We start from the raw sequence: 16,371 nt of genomic DNA, 5'->3' as shown, positions 1-16,371 counted from the left end.
ATATGGACTCCCTGGGAATCACCAGCTTTTTAAAATCAAGGGTTTTAAAGTGTGCTGGCTCTGTGGGCATGGATGGAGCTGCTTTCCCCTCACCTCAATTTGCTTTCATAGGTTCCAGGGGGAGTCGCAGATTCAGGAGTGAATAAGCAGGTGGAAAAGAAAGAAGGTGGCTCTTACTGAGGGCCTACTCTGTAGGGAAACTGGCACATGTCTGGAATGAACATTTTCTTCTTGAATCCTCCTCAAAACCCTGAGAAAGTAAGTATTGCGACCCATGTTTTTATAGGTGAGCAAATGGAGTCCAGAGAGACTAGGATATTTGTCCAGTTAGCCTAGCTGAATTCTAGTTTCTTTATTCTCTTGCTATTTGATTGGCTCTTTGCCTCATGCAACATCCAGTGTAGGGTGATTCTTTGGTACATATGTCATTGCTCTACTAGACTGTAAGATCATTCTGTGCCCAGCACTGGGTATTTCACATAGTAGACATTCAGTACATGTCTGCTAATTGGCCCAGTAGCTTCTAAACTGACAGTGAACCTATCAGGCACTAGAGGGCATTATGGATATACAATGTAGAGTGAATTTAAGAGGGAAAGATGATTTCCTTCACCCAGCTGGCCTTCTTTCCACCCATCCATCATTCACTCATATACAAAATAATAATAATTATTTTTTAGAAAGATTTTATTTATTCATGAGAGACCGAAAACACACACACACACACACACACACACACACACACACACAGGGGCAGAGACACAGGCAGAGGGAGAAGCAGGCTGCATGCAGGGAGCCTGACGTGGGATTCGATCCCGGGTCTTCAGGATCAGGCCCTGGGCTGAAGGTGGCGCTAAACCACTGAGCCACCAGGGCTGCCCCAAAATAATTATTAAATGCTTCACATGCACCAGGGTCTAGGCTCCCTAGTTCACTGAGACTGAAACTTTCACATTACTCACTGGTTGTGGCACACTATGGGGGGAAGGGCCACATGCACTTAAATCAGGAGACCACAGAGGCAGCCTTTTAATAAGGCTGGGAGTCATGGAAGACTTCTCTGGAAAGGCACTGAGTGAGGTTTAAAAAAATGAGTCTAAGCTTGCTTAGTGTAGAAAGGGAGAGAAAAATGTACCCTGGGCAGAGGGGCCAGCATGAGCAAACACCCAGGAAAGGAGAAAGGAGGCTGAGGACATGGGCTTACCCTGAGGTCTTCAGAAGAGGCCAGGAAAGGTTTTGTGTGAAGTGGGAGTGGGAGAGAGAAGGGATTCTTTTCCTGGTCTGTTCTTTTAGAAAGATCGCTTTGGTGGCTAAGAAGAAAATATAAAACTGGAGATAAGAGCAGCTCACAGGCCATGTTCTTTCAGGCAAGTGGTGCCGATAGCCTGGACTGATACGGCAGATATGCAGATAGAAAGAATTGGATGGAATTTCAAATTATTTTTTTTTAGAGAGAGAGAGAGAGAGACAGACAAACAGACACACAGGAGAGAGGAGGGCCAAAAAGAGGAGGTGAGAGAGAATCTTAAGCAGGTTCCCTGCAGAGCACAGAGCAGGGATGCATCTCACGACCCTGACATCATGACCTGAGCTGAAATCAAGAGTTGGATGCTTAATCAACTGAGTCACCCAGCTGCCCCTAGAATTTAAGATTTAAAGAGAGAGTTTAAGGAGGTAGAATTGATGAATCTCGGTGACAATGGCAATGAAGGAGCAGATGATGATTTCCCGGTTTCTGGTTCCAGTGCCTAAAAAATGGAGGTGGCATCCCTGGGGAGGAGAACAAGAAGGGAGAGGACAAGCAGGGTAACAAGGATAACAAGGATATAACAAGTTTGATTTTAAACATGCTGAATTTGAACCATCTTTGGCACATCCAGGTGAAGAGGTCCATTTGGCAGCTCCATACATAGGTCTGGTGCTTAGGGGAAGAGAAGGCTCTGGGTGGGAGAGAAGGGTTTTTGGTGGTGCGAGCATGTAGATGGTCTTTAAAGACACAGATTTGAATGAGTCCAACTGGGAGTAGTGTTTGAAGAGCTCACAGTGGAAGGAAGAACCTTGAGGTGCTCACCAGTCAAGGATCAAGACTGGGAAGGGTGAGTCTAAAGAGTGGGAGGAAGCCTCTATGGGAATAGCATCATTGAATCCCAGAAGGGAAGAAGTTTAAGAACTTTTGGTCAATGGTGGCAAAAGCTGTTGAGGTCAAGAAAAAGAAGGACAGAGAGCTATTTGTTGGTTTTAGCAAGTAACATGGGTAAGAACAGTTTATAAGATTTAGTGCCTTGAGGAGTGGCTAAAGGCAAAGGAGTGGAGGCTGTAGGTGAGCACGCTTGGGTTTGAAGGGAAGGAGAGAGATGAGGAAGGAACTTTCTAAGAGTACAGAATCAAGTGTGTGTGTGTGGTTAGACTTAAAAATAGGGAATCTTGATCATATATATGAAAACATAGTAAAGAGGAAGAGTTTAAAGATACAAGATGGGGAGCAGATTCAGATTTATGGGCGGCAGATAGGTTTGCAGGGGATGCAGGTGATTACCTGATGGAGGAAATTTCATACCAAGAAAATGAAAAACAGAGAAAAAGAGAGAGATCTAGACCAGAACAGAAGGAGATAATTCCCTCTGCCTGCCTGAGGCCGAAAATGAGTCTTAGAATTCTGTTGCAAGTCTTTGTTATTTGTTTTGTCTACTCATGTGTCCACTCATCTCATTTCCAATCATCCATGCCCTGGAATCTACTCCTTCACTGGTCTGTTTGTGACCCATCTGACTGGACAAAGCCAGTTCCCATCTCCATGTGTGAGATGAGTTATTCTCAGTTCACTATTTTTGTTCTTTTTATAACGTTCTCAGATGAAGATCCTTCCAAGTATTGTTAGAGATTGAATAAATGAATATGCGAGTGGTCATTCCAGATCTCTTTCATTCAACTGTTGGACAAATATTTATCAAGCAACTACTATATGAAAGGCACTGTGCATGAGCTAGGGCCACAGTGATAAACGGAGCAGAGTTCATAGATCTTGCTGCCTAGTCAGGGCTAGAGATAGGAAAATAGGATGATTGAAATACAGAGTGCTAAATGTTGTGATTGGCTCCTGGGGAAAGGAGCATAATTTATACACGAGGCACTGGAGATGGCTTCCTGGAGTGGGCAAATAACTAGAAGCCTGAGCCCTCCAGGTTAATCAATGTTTAGGATTAAAATCTAGGTTGTTATTTTATGAATGGAAAATCAGAATATTTCTATTAGAATCTGCTACACTTATGAATGTATGAATGAATGAATGATTTCTTCCATCCTATTAATCTAGTCATCTGTCTTTGAACTCTTGCTTCCCAGAAATTGTCAACCTTCAGTAACCAGTTGCCCAGTGTCAGGGGATTTTGGAAATAGTGAAATGTTCTAACTCTAGCCTGTTCTTTTTCAGTATCATTACTTTTCTAAAGAGAAACCATGTGGCTTTTCATCTAACTATAATAAGTACTTAAGAGAAGGTGCTTGAACTTTGAATGGGGGACTTATTTTCCATTGAAAAAGCTAGCTTCTCCATGCTGAAGGTCATTTAAAGTCATTTAATTGACCTGAAGTCTGGTGTGAGCCCTGTTAAAACAACTGTCGGTGGGGGATGGCTTTTCTCAGAAATCATGGAAATGATTGGGAGGGACCAATAGTTCTAGCTGCCCCGCCCCTGTCCTTTGGTCAGGCCATTTCCCAGCAGAGAACACCCTTTCACTTTTGCACATTCAGGAGAGAAAAGAATCTATACCTTTCACACATCTCCATTATGGTGATTTGAGATGATCAAAGTCAGAAAATTATAGATAGAAGTGAGATTAGTTGATGTGCATGGATCTAGAAGTCCAGTGGTTGCTAATAAAAGTAAAAATAATACTGGCCACAGATTATGGTTTCTATTATGTGTCATCCCAATGAGGGGATAGGCCATTTATGTGCTCATCCAGGGAAGTGAAGCGAAGACAGGGGGCAGTGTTGAACAGAGGAGAGAGGTGGAACCAGCCAGGCCATGTCCCACACTGGGTCACTAGGGCCCTGAAGGCTCTGGTAAGACTATCATTCATCATAAGTTGAATTCTTTTTACCAAGTACAGAGAAAAGACTCTAAATAAACAAGAGTTATCAACCAATCAACAAAGGTCTCCTAAAGATTTACTGGGGGCTCTTTGTCAGGGTGATACAAGAGATGGAGAAAGCTGGTGAGAAAAAAATATTGCACAGAAGAATCTTGAGAATAATACTATCTTTAAAAAAATTATATACTGAATCATATAGTAAAACATCAGGGGATTATTGAGATTCAGAGAAGGTGGGGATTGCTGTGGGGTAAGGTGCTCATAAAAGGCTTTTGGAAGGAGAGGGATCGTGCATTGAGTATTCACAATGGGTTGGATTTGTTGAAAGGCCTTTGCCTACTGCTCCAGCCCTATCTTGTGCTACTTCCTTCTCTCTCTCTCTCCCATGCACCGTGTACCCTGATTACACTGAGATACAGACCATTTCCCCGGTTGCTGAACTCTTTCATGCCTCCATGCCCTCTCTCATGTGGTCCTATTGCCTGGATGCCTTCCCTTCTCCACCTGGAGAACTTCAAGCTTAATTTCAAACATCCCCTCTTCTGGGGAGCCCCCCATTCACTCCTCACTGTTCACTACTTCCTTCTTTTAGAATTTATATTAGATTATAGATTTTCTATTAGGTTATGACCATAACAATTGCTAATGAGTAAAATCATGTAATAATAACTTTACTTGTATAATCATGACAATCACAATAAATATTCTGGTCTTTCCATGCATTACCTAATTTCATGCTCACAACAACCACAGTGAAGTAGGTGCTACTACCAGGGTACCCCTTTTATAAATTTAAGAGAAGGAGACTTGGAGTGGGGCCTGGATTGCTACCCCAGTAGAGGTAGACTCAAGATGCAAACCCAGGTTGTCTGACACAGAGTCTGAAATCCTGAACATTACCCAACACTGCCTCCTGTATTATTCTAATGTATCTCTTTGTCTCAGGTGGACTATGGGTATGTGAAGATGAATGAGTGGGGAGCCTGTAATGCCCCAGGTTCTCATAGCTTGGTGCATTTTTCTCATTTTAGCTTGTGTGCTAGCCACGTGCAAAGGCACAGGGTGGAAGTGAATTGAAGTCCTCTGCTTCTTCATACACATTCAAGACTACTCAGAAGTCTCCTTTTCTGGGAAGCCTGCCTGACTACTTGTCCTCCTCCTGCATTGTTGGGTTCACATATGTAATATATGCCTTCCAGTTCTTACCAGGCTGTTTATATGCCTGTTATAGTCAAAAGACTTGCTCCAACCAGGTGAGTTCTAGAAAGTATACATGGTGTTTGGAACATGTTGAGCAAATACCTAACTTCCCCGCTCTACTTTCCTTCTCTGAGAAATTGGGATAATAATAGTATCTGTGTGTATAGGTTATTCTCTATTTGTTGCCACATCCATTGTGACCCTTTCGGGTCTTGATCTGGGATCTGGAAACCTGATCCTTGTGTTCTGTGTTATCTGGGCTCCCTTGATGACTGGCTTGGCTCATAGGAGCCATTGGCAGGAGTCTGGGAAATGGGAAGAGAGGCCTGGGGTATTTCTTCCCTCCCCTAGTACCACATTTCTGGCAGTATTTTGTCTGTTGATGTCCATGGGTGGCCTCCTGGAAGGGTGCTGGTTTTCACAGCCTCACTGACACTGTCCTCTCTGTCCTGTCCCTTCAGGGGTGGTACCATCCCTGTATCACCTAGGGGTGGTAACAGCCTTCTGTCATTGCTAGTGTCTGGGGGCTCATGATTCCTCATTTATTCCTTTATCTCTGTCCCTCATTTCTAGAATGGTCCTCTTACCGAAGCCTTTTTTTTTTTTTTTTTCTTTTTTGAACCACCTCTGGTGAGTTTGATTTCCCTAATGGACACAGTTCCCTAACAGGGATTGTTGTGTGTGGCTTGCAGTGGTCACTTGAATTTTCCTCCCTTCCTCGTACCACAACCAGACCAGCTGAGAGCCAATGATGGGCTTACAGGGAAACTCTCATACCCCTGGCACCATGAGTGCTTTCTGCAGCCTTTGATGGGTGGTCAGCGCAGGGCTCTTTGACATGCTGACCTGGCTCCACAGCAAAGGGATGTCCCAGTTCTACCCCAACTGGTAGGGGCATGGCTTCTTTTCCAGAGGTTTTCCACCACACCTCTAACTCCAAATCTGATCTTTCTGCTACTTAGCTCTCTGGGCAGTGATCATGTTGAGAGAGAGATGAAAACATGGGTCCTTTTTTCCTCTTTGGGCGCTCACTTAGTCTGCTTGGGCCACCATAGCAAAATGCCAGACTGGGTAGCTTAAACAATAGAAACTTATTTCTTACACTTCTGAAAGTGGGAGGTGCAAGGTTTGGTCTCTTCTGAGGCCTCTTTCCTTGCCTTTGTAGATATCTGCCTTTTTGCTGTGTCCTCACATGGCCTTCTCTCTGTCACATGTATTCCTCATATCTCTTCCTCTTCTTAGAAGGACATCAGCCAGCTTGACCCCCTCTTACAGCCTTTTTTTTTTTAAACCTTAATTACCTCCCTAAAGGCCCCATCTCCAAACATAGTCACATTGGGGGTGACTTCAACATATGAATTTTGGGAGGACACCACTCAGTCCATAATAGACAGTGATAGAAAGCATGAAGAAGCAGACATACTGGCTCAGGCATTTTAGGAAAAGAGATGCCTTCTTTCTTCTTTCCATGTGGAAAGATAATTCTTTTTTTTTTTTTTTTTGGAAAGATAATTCTATTAAAGCCCAGAGATCTGCCTTAGAGCTAACTTCCCATCCTCCCATGGTCTAGAGGGTCAGGCAGGGTCTTGGAAGCCAGGTGGTCCTTGCTCTGCATTTACATGATGTGCCATCCACTCAACTGTTTCATTTCATTCCTCTGGGTCATTGTTTCCTTGCTTGACTGAGTTGTTGGGCGACTATATGAGATGAAGCACATGAAAGCCCTGAGCAAACTTCTGCCCATCTAAGGACATTTTTGGAAGAAACCATCAGGAGACTCTTCCAACTGCTATTTTTCAGGCCATATGTAATTTATGGTAACTTTTTAAATAACATGCTCCTTGCTGGACACCCCTACAATTCCTTCCCTACCAATAGATGTACCTTATAACCCTGAGTCTGAACCTAGAAACCTTGGCTTCTTCAAGAAGCAGGGTTAACAGGTGTCTGGGAGCAAGTGAGTGTGCAGACCTGGTGCTGGGGGCATGAGGATGAATCAGGCAAGGTCTTTGTCCTCATGGAACATGGCATGGTGTTGGAAAATGGATAAGAGGCCACAACAATGTGGAGAGGACAGTGGCATGAGGAAGAGGAGCACCCAGAGGAGCCAAGTTGGTCATGGGTAGTTTTTGAGGACAGAGGGCCAGAATGCCTTGGAGGCCTTTTACAGGAGATGATGCCTGGACCCCCTGGCAGCAGTAGACATTACTGGCCTGGGACACACAAGGGACCTTCCTCTATAGCAAGAGATGGGGTGTGGTTGAAGGTATAATCCGATGGGCACTTGCGGCAGAACTTGGGGTCTGGCTGTGCTGACTGAAAGGGAACTGAGGACCAAGTGGCCCAGGAGCCATGAAGCTTGACTTCCTGCTGGTTGCACCTGCATGGGGACCTAGGGGGGTGGTAAGGACTCCAGGGGCTGGGTGCAGAGCTTGAGGGTGCACAGGAAGGATGAGTCAGAGAAGCCAGTCTGCTGGTTAGCATGTTCTACATGCTTTTTCAGGGACAGGCCACTGCCAACCTGCAGGCATACAGTCTGGGGGTGCTGGAGGTTCCCACACACAGTGCAGGGCTGTAGCTATGGCTGAGACAGGTATGCACACTAAACACTATCTGTGTGCACTGAACAGCTGACTGTACAGACTGGCTGCTCCAGTCCCTAGTGAGGTGTGGACGTGGGGACTGAACACTATGTGTGCCACCTGGGCTGTAGGGAATTGTCCGTGCTCTAGGATCTCTGTGAAAGCTTCTGAGCCCCTGTAGTGCCAGGTGATGGGCACCTGTTTGGCTCTGTTGGTTGCCCTAGGGTACCTGGGTGGCCTAACCTCCAGAGCTCCCTGGGTGCTGCAGGGGTGAGCTCCTATGTGACAGTGAGGCTCTACAGGTACACAGCTCCTGTCACAGTGCTCAGGTTCATTCTGCCCCTCTCACCTCCATTTCCCTTCCTTATGTAAAACTTTCTCTAGTTGCAGGAATTGCTGCTGCTTTTCTTCCTGAAGGACACAAAGCTTCTCCCGCAACTTCAGGATTGGTTCCCTGGTCTCCTCCAGTGATGGTCACTCTTCCATTTCCTTTCTCTTCCTTCTCCCCTGCTTTGTTTGTTATCTTGTCCATCTCTTCTTCCTCCACCACCTGCACTCCCCCTCTGTCATGATGTGCAGGTGCCTTGGCGGTGCTCGGGCGGAGGGTTCCTGGCTCTGTCACTGACTGGCAATCCTCGAACAGGCCCCCTTCTTCTTCTCTTCCTTCCACCCCTTATTTTCAAAGATGTGGAGAATGTACCAGAATGAGTGGAGGATAGGGCATGCCAGGAGAGAGAATGATGGGAAAGTGAGAACCTTGCCCTCAAGGTAGGAGGCAGAAGTGATGCCAGGAGACTTCTGGGTGGTTAGGGAAGATGTCTGGGGCTGAATAAAGAGGACTCATAGTAAGCGGGTTGAAGGAGGCGAGTGTGATGAAATGTCCTTGATGCATGTAGAAGGAATGCCTATGGATGTGTGTGCAAATGATGCACAACTCTTGGGGGTCTAGGAGGATCATCTTGGGGGGGTGTGATAAACTGGTGGGGCTCCACTTGGAGTCACTCTGGACATCCTTTCCAGGGCTCCCAATCTGCTATGCTTATGGCTCCCCTGGGCTGTGCTGGAGGTGAGATCTGCCATGGATATTCTTGGCTGTCAGGTTTGTGGTGTCCAGACTCCCAGGGCCTGGGCAGGGGGAGACCTCCTTCCCTCATGGCCTTGTTTGAACAACCACCATCCTTAAAGATATACTATGCTTCTTTTACACATGTGTACTTATTTCTAGTTATAGAAGCAACGTGCTCATCATTGGAAATCGGATACAGAAAAATATATAAAGAAGGGGGTTAAAAACCCTCTAATCTGATGTCGGAGATTGCATGGATGCTGTTAACATTCTGGTGTACCTTCTTCAGTCCTTTTTTCTCGAGCACATTTTTTTTTCTTTGTGCATGTGTATGTCTATGCATGTGTGCATAGAAACATACGTATCCATATATCCAAGTCATGTGACCTGCTTTACATCAAGCTGGGATAAAAAATGAGGTGATATTAGTCATCATAACTTGTATTTTATGGCTTTTCCAGATAACTATCCTCACCCTGCCTTGCAAAGTCCTCCTGAATTGTTTCTGGGAAGTTCTAAAGGATTTCTCAGATGAAGTCTTTCTTGTTTTCTTTCAGGATTGTGGTCTTTACCCTGACGTTCACTCTGGAGGCCTCCACGCCTCTGAATATACCTCACTTTTGCTGCCAGGGCTCATTTTTTTAAATTTATTTTTTTATTGGTGTTCAATTTGCCAACATAGAGAATAACACCCAGTGCTCATCCTGTCAAGTGCCCCCCTCAGTGCCCGTCACCCAGTCACTCCCATCCCCTGCCCACCTCCCCTTCCACCACCCCTAGTTCGTTTCCCAGAGTTAGGAGTCTCTCATGTTCTGTCTCCCTTTCTGATATTTCCCACACATTTTTCTCCTTCCCCCTTTATTCCCTTTCACTATTTTTTATATTCCCCAAATGAATGAGACCATATAATGTTTGTCCTTCTCCGATTGACTTATTTCACTTAGCATAATACCCTCCAGTTCCATCCATGTTGAAGCAAATGGTGGGTATTTGTCATTTCTAATGACTGAGTAATATTCCATTGTATACATAGACCACATCTTCTTTATCCATTCATCTTTTGATGGACACCGAGGCTCCTTCCACAGTTTGGCTATTGTGGACATTGCTGCTATAAACATTGGGGTACAGCTGTCCTGCCGTTTCACTGCATCTGTATCTTTGGGGTAAAACCCCAGCAGTGCAATTCTGGGTCGTATGGCAGATCTATTTTTAACTCTTTGAGGAACCTCCACATAGTTTTCCAGAGTGGCTGCACCAGGCCAGATTTCAGGTTGTACTACAAAGCTGTGGTCATCAAGACAGTGTGGTACTGGCACAAAAACAGACACATAGATCAATGGAACAGAATAGGGAATCCAGAAGTGGACCCTCAACTTTATGGTCAACTAATGTTCGACAAAGCAGGAAAGACTCCACTGGAAAAAAGACAGTCTCTTCAATAAATGGTGCTGGGAAAATTGGATAGCCACATGCAGAAGAATGAAACTAGACCACTCTCTGTCACCATACACAAAGATAAACTCAAAATGGATGAAAGATCTAAATGTGAGACAAGATTCCATCAAAATACTAGAGGAGAACACAGGCAACACCCTTTTTGAACTTGGCCACAGTAACTTCTTACAAGATACATCCAGGAAGGCAAAAGAAACAAAAGCAAAAATGAACTATTGGGACTTCATCAAGATAAGAAGCTTCTGCACAGGAAAAGAAATAGTCAACAAAACTAAAAGACAACCTACAGAATGGGAGAAGATATTTGCAAATGATGTATCAGATAAAGGGCTAGTATCCAAGATCTATAAAGAACTTATTAAACTCAACAGCAAAGAAACAAACAATCCAATCATGAAATGGGCAAAAGACATGAACAGAAATCTCACAGAGGAAGACATAGACATGGCCAACAAGCACATGAGAAAATGCTCTGCATCACTTGCCATCAGGGAAATACAAATCAAAACCACAATGAGATACCACCTCACACCGGTGAGAATGGGGAAAATTAACAAGGCAGGAAACCACAAATGGAGAGGATGTGGAGAAAGGGGAACCCTCTTGCACTGTTGGTGGAAATGTGAACTGGTGCAGCCATTAAGGGCTCATTTTTAAAGTGTTCTCTAGTGGCCACTGTCATGAATATCATAGCTGCTGTGCATTCTTGCTCTCCTGGTGCTTTGAGCCTTCCTTTGGGTACAGAAGCACAGCTGTGCCCTCTGAAGCCTGTATGCACCAAAGTCAGGCTGGGTTTCTATAGAGGTGGGAGTCTCTGCCCCTTTTGGTTTATACTTTGGGGTACAAGCAACCTTGCTTCAAGGTCCTATGTAGCGATGGTTCCCAGAACTCTTTATTAAAAACAGTTGTGATAAATAAGCTTGCAAGATGGCCGCCATCAATCCCTTCCCTTCCTGCAACCACCTGTTGCCCCTTCTATCAATAAGTGGAGTCTCATACCTACTTTTTGAATCTGGGCTGGTCTCAGTGATTTGATTAACCAATAGGATGCATCCAAAAGGGTGCTCTGGGACTTTTGAGATGAGGTTGTATGAAGGCTGTGACTTCTGCCTCGGTCTCTTGAAATGCTCATTCTTGGGCTCCTTCCTCCAAGATTCCAGCCACATATGATAAGCCTTTTGATGATAATCCATGTATGGATGCTCCAATCAAAGGCCTCATCTGAGGGGAGAGTCAGCACCAACTGCCAGCCATGTGAATGCACCATCTTGGATATACAGACAGTCATGCCTTCAGATGCCTCTGGCCCAAATCACCATTTGCAACCATTTGAGAGACCCTAAGGGACAACTGTCCTGCAGAGCCCAGTTAGCTCACAGAGCTGTGAAGGAAAATAATAAATTGCTGTTTTAAACCACTAAATTTTGGAGTAGTTTGCATAGTTTGTTACATAGTAACAGATAATCTGAACAACAGAACCTCATCTCTCTCAGCTATGTTCTGAGTCCCCCACAATCTGAGTGATAGGCACCCTGCCCTCCTCAGAACAGCCCTCACCCCACCTACATATGAGGCTTTGTATCCCAGTGAAATTTGTCTGCCTGGCCTCCTGTCTCCTGATGCTTACTTCTCTCTCAGGATAATTCCACCAGATTCATCCCATCATTCTTCATTGTTTCCAGACGTGTCTCAATTGCAAGAGTATATATGGCCTAAGCTCCAGTTGGGAACTCTGTATACACAGTGAGGAGTTTACTGCATATACAAAAGTATGTATTTATTAAATTATTTTTTCACTTAGTGGTATCTTGTCATTTTCTCATGTCATTAAAAATTCTGCAGAAATAGTATTTAGTCATTTGATTTCATAGCAGTACCCTTCTCCTTCTCCTGTTTTTGGAAATTGCATCCCCCTTTTTTGCTTACATTATACAGAAAGCTGAGATGAATATCTTTATCCATAAATCTTTACTCAGGTTCTTTTTTTTTTTTTTTCCTCAGGTTCTTATCTTAAGAAAATAATCAAGCACTCAGCAAAAGGTATGTGTGTATGTGTTTTAAATGACAACCAATAATAATGCCAGATAACTTTCCAGAAAGTTCATACCAAGTCAATTTGATAGGCAGAAATGCTATCTCATTTTTATTTTAATTTCTACTTCTCTGATTTTTGGTGTTGTCAACTAAAACCATTTTTTTAAGTCTTTGGTGTAGACTAAAAAATGGTGTAATTTTTCTTTCTAGCCATTAATAAATATCTACTATGTGCTGAGAAATCAACTTGACAGAAAGTGAAGAATTTAGTGTACAACCTGAGTGTAAACTGTGTGGCTTGAGGCACAGAATTGGTAACAGGCGATAAGGAGTGCACCTGCCTGAGGGCCAGTTGGACATGTTGTTGGTCATCCTGCTGCATCCTCAGTACTCTTGAGAGGGTGGAAGGGCAATGATTTTGGCACCAGACATTCCCACATTCAAAAGTTGGCCCTACCATACCATTGTATGACCTTCATCAAGGTATTTCAATTTCTTCAGCCTTAAATTCTGCACTGTAAAGTGAGAAGTCGCAACATCCCTGGTAGGCCTGTCATCAGGATGAAAAGAGAATAAGCGTTCATCTTACATGTTGGACCCACACAGTAACCATCAAATCCTTGTTCTGCCATAGCATCTCTTGAGTCTCTACCCTCCTAACACATTGCTAGTGTTCTACTTCATTGAGCTTTCCCTGCTCTTGTACTCAGGGGCAGTCAATGTCCCCTCCCTCCCACCTATTTGCCACACCAACTCTGTCTTTCTAAAATTAAATTGAATCATATCCTCACCTCACTCAAAACCCTTCAAGAGCTCCTTCATGTGTTTGAGACCTGGTTCCTCCTAGCCTGCAGCCTTACTAATGCTACTTCTCTACCTTATTACACACCCTGTACTCTGGCTACAGAGGACTGCCCAGCGTTTTCGACAGCCTTCACCTCCTCAAAGCCTGCCATCTTGAATATGTTGTTTTTCTGTTTGGACCCTTTCTTCCTCTCCTGTCCATGTCCATGTGATTATCACCTATTCATTCCTCAGAAATTAGCTGAAGTAAGTCCGACTTCTCTGAAACTTCAAGCTGGTTCAGGCAATCCTTCCTATGGGTTCCCCCATCATAGCACAAGACAAGGCAACATGTAATTCTCTCTCCCACTGGATTATGGCTTCTTGTGGGCAGAATGATATCGTCATTTCTACATCTCTTATTGCAGAGCCTAGCATGGGGTTTCTTAACATCCACAGATCTGGCCACATCTGGCTGAATAATTTGTATGGCCTAGTGCAAAGTGAAAATACAGAGCCCCCTTGTTCAAAAGTTACTAAGTATTCCAACATGGCAACAGCAGAGCATTAAGCCAGGTAGGGGGTCTTTCTGCAAGCCGGGTCATGTTGACTATATCAGTTGCTTGTCTGTGAAGCTAGATCTGCTATTAGCATTTTAGGCCAGATTATTCTTTGTTGTTGGGAGCTGTCCCGTACATTGTAAAATGCTTAGCAGCATCCTTGGTCTCTATCCAACAGATGCCAGTAGCCCTCCTCTCTAGTTGGGACAACCAAAAATGTCTCCGGACATTGCCAAATGGCAAAGCTGCTCCTGGTTAGAAACCAATGGTTTAGAAGACTATAGGAACTCAAGGCAAGTTCGTGGATGTGCCTGTGCTCTGATGGAGGTAAGAGTGAAGTGTTGTAGGGAGCCAACCAGGCTGAGGAAAACTTCCTGGGGGTATAATGTCTTAGGGGAAGTCCCAAAGGATAAGTAGGATTTAGCCAAAACCTACCTGGCCAAGTAAGCTGACTTAGTCAGAACTCTGAGGGGTGCTGGAGGAGGGGGAGCATCCAACAAAGCAAGGAAGGCTTAGAAACCTCCAAATGAGTCACAGATCTGGTAGTTTCAAGTGGTAGGTAGATCTTTCCCAGGTTGTGAGAAAACAACTTTGAAGTTCTTCCCTTGGAGTGTTTTCAGGGCCAAGGGTGAAAAGGAAGCTTTGAGGATCACAGAGAGCTCTGTATTATAAAACTCTGGATTTGCTTCAGGCAACTGCCTCCCTCAGACCAGGCCTAATGGCTTGCACATGTTCCCATCTTGGTCACTCAATGGAGATGGACACATGGCCTGTCTACTCATCTTATCAGTTTCTTCCACACTCAAAGGCTACTGAGAATGCTGCAAATAGGGCACCCCATCTGTCTTGCTGGGGAAGGGGGTGGTAGCATGGAAAGTTGTGGCTTTGAGGGTGAGGAATCTCTATGGAGGTGGCAACTCATATTTCTTGGGACAACTGTTGGGAAACAACACATCAGGACAGATGTTCAGGAATACAGTGATCTGGTTGGATGAAAGGACTGTCATCCTCCATAGGTCAGGACAAACTGGCTGAACCTTGATATTGGTAAATATCCTCTGGCTCCCATAAAAATTACTTCTTGGAGAAAGTACTCTCCTAGGAGGAGGGAAAGTATAGGTCAGATTAGATTTGAGGGGATAAAGATAATGGAAACCTTCACTGAGTCGGGTCTTCTCTGAAGCCCATATTCTTACTCACATACTTATGTCTGAGTTTCTAATCCACTACATTTTATCTGTGTGACTTGGGAAGGTTACTTGAGGTTAAGGTTACTCTGTGCAAAAAGTTTCTAATTTTAAAATGGATATAAGAATAATATTGACTTTATAGGGTTGTGGTAGGGATAAACTGAGATCTTGCAGGCATGTGAAGGGACTATGATGTTTTAGCCATTGTGGCTAGAATACCATGACAACTAATATTTATTAACAGCTTTTTGTCATCATCTGTTTGATTCAGGACCCTTTAAATGAATCTTCTTCAGCCATGTACTCAGAGCCACTCTTCTATCAGCAAGAGTTCTCAGTTGCAAGCAGTGAAAATCAACTCTGGCACCTTCACGAGTTGGTATTGGAGGCTCTAGAATCAGCAGACACAAAAGGTCCAGATTTGAAAGATTGTTGGACTTGGAAGCTAGACAGGCATAAAAGAATTCTCTGATTGTCAGGGAGACAAATTGCAAAAAAGCAAACATTCAGTTTTTGGAAGACAGCCATGTTGTACCATCCATCAGTACCTTTTACCACCAATGCTGGACAGTACAGTGACTTCAAGTGAGCTCTAATCCTCATTCATCTGAGCAACTTTGCTGGACTCTAGGGGCAGGAAAGAGGGAGGGTATCCCCCCCTACCCACTTTGGCTTCCACTGTGAGGGTAGGCTGCTTCTTCACATGGGGTCTCCCACCAAATGAGAGGAACTGTTGAGGGTGGCTATTGAAAATCGTCATATGTCACTAATGGGCCCCCTCTTTGGCTGCCCAACCTTCATTAAAAGCTTTCTTATAAATTTATTTTTTATTGGTGTTCAATTTGCCAACATATAGAATAACACCCAGTGCTCATCCCATCAAGTGCCCCCCTCAGTGTCCGTCACCCCCTCCCCCTGCCCACCTACCCTTCTACTACCCCTAGTTCATTTCCCAGAGTTAGGAGTCTCTCATGTTCTGTCTCCCTTTCTGATATTTCCCACTCATTTTTCTCCTTTCCCCTTTATTCCCTTTCACTATTTTTTATATTCCCCAAATGAATGAGACCATATAATGTTTGTCCTTCTCCGATTGACTCATTTCACTCAGCATAATACCCTCCAGTTCCATCCATGTTGAAGCAAATGGTGGGTATTTGTCGTTTCTAATGGCTGAATAATATTCCAGTGTATACATAGACCACATCTTTATCCATTCATCTTCCGATGGACACCGAGCCTCCTTCCACAATTTGGCTATTGTGGACATTGCTGCTATTAACATTGGGGTGCAGGTGTCCTGGCGTTTCATTGCATCTGTATCTTTGGGGCAAATCCCCAGCAGTGCAATTGCTGGGTTGTAGGGCAGATCTATTTTTAACTCCATTAAAAGCTTTCTTATATGTA

General features: G+C 44.2%; 1 long non-coding RNA gene across 5 annotated transcripts in view; it reads left to right on the top strand.

Annotated features, from left to right (window-relative positions):
- Window positions 1-15,768, top strand: part of LOC111095951 — a 52,224-nt gene extending 36,456 nt beyond the window's left edge. For 3 of the 5 annotated variants that reach the window (XR_005359752.1, XR_005359751.1, XR_005359750.1), the window contains 5 exons: window positions 112-258; window positions 5,126-5,347; window positions 12,083-12,169; window positions 12,402-12,440; window positions 15,239-15,768. This is a non-coding gene — a long non-coding RNA (uncharacterized LOC111095951). The other 2 variants (XR_005359749.1, XR_005359753.1) reach the window with 2 other exon arrangements.
- The last annotated feature ends 603 nt before the right edge of the window (window positions 15,769-16,371 follow it).

This window comes from Canis lupus, chromosome 5 (assembly GCF_011100685.1).
Source record: "Canis lupus familiaris isolate Mischka breed German Shepherd chromosome 5, alternate assembly UU_Cfam_GSD_1.0, whole genome shotgun sequence".
Classification (NCBI taxonomy): Eukaryota; Metazoa; Chordata; class Mammalia; order Carnivora; family Canidae; genus Canis; species Canis lupus.
Note: the sequence above shows the minus strand (reverse complement) of the source record. Positions and strands in the feature narration are given on the sequence as shown.